Here is a 4,453-nt window from a genome sequence, read left to right as displayed (position 1 = left end):
AGGCTCTGCCGGCCAGGAGGGGCAGGTTGGGCTCCACGTCAGTGGCCCACACGTGGCTGACTTCAGAGGGAGGGTGGGGAGGGGATGCTGGGCTTGAGGGTACAGGGAAGGCACCGCAGGCCTGGGGCAGTTACTGGACATACTGAGGGGGATGGATAGGACCTGCCCTTGCCCCTGCTGCAGTCTCCCACCCTCCCCTTTGTGTGGCCCCCGTGCTGCTACTTTTAGGAAATAAAAGTGATTTTTCTTATTTATTTATTTATTTAATTGAAGTATAGTTGATTTACAGTGTTGTGTTAGTTTCAGGTGTACAGTAAGTGATTCAGTTATATATATATATATATATATATTCTTTTTCAGATTCTTTTCCCTTATAAGTTATTATAAAATACTGAGTAGAGTTCCATGTGCTATACAGTAGGTCCTTGTTGGTTATCTATTTTATTTTATTTTTAAATTAATTTTTATTGGGGTATAGTTGATTTACAATGTTGTGTTAGTTTCTGCTGTACAGTAAAGTGAATCAGTTATGCATATACATATATCCACTCTTTTTTAGAGCCTTTTCCCATGTAGGTCATTACAGAGTATTGAGTAGAGCTCCCTGTGCTACGCAGTAGGTCCTTGTTTATCTATTTTATATATAATAGTGTGTATATGTAAATTCCAGCCTCCTAATTTATCCCTCCCCGCTTTTCCCCTTTGGTGACCATAAGTTTGTTTTCTATGTCTGTGAGTCTGCTTCTGTTTCATACACAAGTTCATTTGTATCTTTTTTTTTTTTTTTAGATTCCACATATAAGCGTTATCATATGATATTTGTCTTCCTCTGTCTGGTTTAAAAGTGTTTTTTCTTACATACCTGAATGTGCGGCCTGCAGTTCATTCCTCCCACAGTAATTTCCAGCAGGCTGAAGTGCTTTTCACATGTTTATTTTAGTGAAGGCCGTGGAAAGTTCTGAGGCCAGTAAGTGCAGGGATAGTCAGGGGAGTGTGTGAGCCACAGGGACTGCAGTGAAGCCCGGGGGACAAGGGGACCAGGGGGGAGGAGGGAGACACCCAGGAAGGTAGGAGAAGAGGGGAAATCCAGTTCTCTTGTAGAAGGTGGGTTAGGACAGTAGAAACCAAAGGTGTCCTAATAGGAGACACGAGCTGCTTTCAGAGAAGCTCCTGCAAGTTTCTTGCTGCCCAAGGGCCTGGAAGAAACTCTCAACATGAGCAAGACCAGGAGGGTGGAGAAACCCCAGCGTGAGAAGGGGTCCCTGGTCTCGGATGCAGTTTATTTGAGGCTGGTGTGTGGACAGAAGGCTGTGCATGGGGGATAGAGTGTGAACACTGAAGCCAGCCTGTCTGGGACCAAACAGCTCCACCATCTCACCAGGGGCTGCTCACCTCCCTGGAGCTCAGTTTTCTCACTTCTGGAAAGGGGGTGATGATTCACGGTCATGACGGTTAATTGTGTTTGTCAACCTGGCTGGTTCACAGTGCCCAGATGTTTGGTCAAACGTTATTCTAGGTGTTTCTGGGGGGGGTGTTTTCTTTCGGTGAGGTTTACGTTTCAGTTGGTGGGCTTTGAGGAAAGCAGTTGCCCCTCCATCGTGTGGGTGGGCCACACCCAATCAGCTGAAGGCCTCAAGGACCAGAGACTGATGTCCCCCAAGCAGTAGGGAGTTCTGCCAGCAGACGGCCTTTAGACTTGAATTGCAACTCTTCCCTGAGTCGGCCTGCCGGAACTACCCCCTCAGATTGCAGGCTCACTAAGCCTCCACAATCATGTGAGCCAAGTAATTAAAATAAATCTCTCTCTATTTATACACATATACATCCTGTTGGCTCTGTTTATCTGGAGAACCCTGCCTAACATGGTAATATTACTCACCCCTAGATTATTGTGAGCTCTCTCTGGGGATGCCCAGGTGAAGGGTAGGGGGATGGACCAGAGTAAGCTCAGTATACTCAAAATAATCCCTTAAAAAGCAAAGGCATAGGGCTTCCCTGGTGGCGCAGGGGTTGAGAATCTGCCTGCCAATGCAGGGGACACGGGTTCGAGCCCTGGTCTGGGAAGATCCCACATGCCGCGGAGCAGCTGGGCCCGTGAGCCATAACTACTGAGCCTGCGCGTCTGGAGCCTGTGCTCCGCAACAAGAGAGGCCGCGACAGTGAGAGGCCCGCACACTGCGATGAAGAGTGGCCCCCGCTCGCCGCAACTAGAGAAAGCCCTCACACAGAAACGAAGACCCAACGCAGCCAAAAATAAATAAATAAATAAATAAATTTAAAAAAAAAAAAAAAAAAAAAAAAAAGCAAAGGCATAGGTTGGGGGTTGCCAGGGCTGGGGAGCCATTGTTTCATGGGTACAGAGTTTCCTTTTGGGGTGATGAAAATATTTTGGAACTAGATAGAGGTCGTGGTTTCACAACATTGCGAATGGACTAAATGTCACTGAATAGTTCACTTCTAAATGGTTAGCTGTATGTTATGTGAATTGCACCCCAACATAAATAAGAAATATTCAATGTTTCAGGAAAAACAAAACAAAACAAAACAATGGCCTACTTTAAACAAGTCAAAACCCTAGATGCGACCTTATTTGGAAGTAAGGTCTTTGTGGATGATTAAGTTGAGGCCATTAGATGGCCCGAGATGTCTGGTGTCCTTATAAAATGGGGAAATGTGGACCCAGAGAGAGATGTACACAAAGGGAAGACAATGTGAAGACATGGGAAAGACACATCTACAAGCCTAGGACACCTGAGGTCACGAGAAGCTGGGAGAGAGGCCTGTGAGACAACACATTTCTGTGGTTAAGCTGAGGTGATTTGTTAGGGTGGCCCCAGGACACTGACACAGCACTGGTGCCCCTTTTATTTTTAAAAAATTTTATTGAAGTATAGTTGATTTACAATGTTGTGTTTAATTTCTGCTGTACAACAAAGTGACTCAGTTATACATTTATATGTTCTTTTTCAGATTCTTTTCCATTATGGTTTATCACAGGATATTGAATACAGTTCCCTGTGCTATACAGTAGGACCTTGTTGTTTATCCATCCTATATATAATAGTTTGCATCTGCTAACCCCAAACTCCCAATCCCTCCCTCCCCCATACCCGCTATTTCTTGGCAACTACAAGTCTGTTCTCTGTATCTGTGAGTCTGTTTTTGTTTCATAGACATGTTTATTTGTCGTATTTTAAATTCCACATATAAATGATATCATATGGTACTTGTCTTTCTCTTCCTGACTTATTTCGCTTCGTATGATAATCTCTAGGTCCATCCATGTTGCTGCAAATGGCATTTTTTCATTCTTTTTAGTGGCTGAGTAATATTCCATTCTGGTGCCCTCTCAATGCCTATGTTGGCCACCATGCAAGACCTGATGCTCCCAACAGACTTCACTTCCAGGAGGATGGAGAGATGTGAGATCTTCCCACCCTGTTGTGGGCTGCATGTGGGGACCTGCCTCTGGCCAGTAGGATGTAAAAGGTGATGGAGGTCATTTTCATAATTAAGTTACATAAAATGGTGACTTCTGTTCTGCTGGCAGAGTATCCCCCTTCCTGCTTGCACAGTGGGATGGAGCCGGCCATCCTGTTGGAGAGCCAGTGAGGAACTGCATCCTCCCAACAGCCATTGTGCTTGGGAGCAGAGCGTTCCCCTGTCCACTCTCAGCTGCTAACACCTCCGTGACACCTTGATTTCAGCCTGTTGGAAACCCTGAGCAGAGGCTGCAGAAAAGCTGTGTTCGGACTTCTGATCCACAGAAGCCATGAGATGGAGTATTTAAACCACTAAGTTTTGAGGTAATCTGTTACACAGCAATAGAGAGTGAATACGCAATCCTGATAGCTTACTGATTTTCCTCTGAGTATGTTTTAGACCAATTTTCCGTCCCTAAAATCTACAGGGTTCTCTAATTCCCACCAATCTGTCACTCTCATCTGGGAGCCTGCCCGGATCGCAAACCTCTCTCTCCAATCCTGGGTACCTCCCCGCCTTGCCAGTCATAATCAAGCAAGACACAGTGGTGTCCCATGCAAGTAAAAGACACTGAGGGCCAGAACTCATAAAAGAAGCACAAAATATTAGAACGAGAAGGAATTAAAGCTCCTTTAGTCCCACATCATCACTGAGTAAAGAGACACAAAAACAGGGAAAATGGACTTTTCCCATGCCCAAGCTAGCCAGGAGCAGTGCTGGTGTAAAACGTCAGGTTTCTGGATTCTTGACCAGTCTGCTTTTAGTTGCTACGTAGAAAACTAAGAAGCCTTTGTCACAGCAAGGGCCAGATTTAGAATGCTTATGTGGGCAGGGGGTGGTGGATTAGGCAGGGGTGGCAATCTGGACCAAGGCTCATAGTAGAGAACTTGTCCCGGACTCTGCTTGTTTAATGTTCTACTGGATGGAGGAACACTTAACAACCGTATCAAAGAATGAGGCCATCACTTGC

This window comes from Balaenoptera ricei, chromosome 7 (assembly GCF_028023285.1).
Source record: "Balaenoptera ricei isolate mBalRic1 chromosome 7, mBalRic1.hap2, whole genome shotgun sequence".
In the NCBI taxonomy this organism is placed as follows: domain Eukaryota; kingdom Metazoa; phylum Chordata; class Mammalia; order Artiodactyla; family Balaenopteridae; genus Balaenoptera; species Balaenoptera ricei.
The sequence above is the reverse complement of the archived record's forward strand: the minus strand, read 5'-3'. Positions refer to the sequence as shown.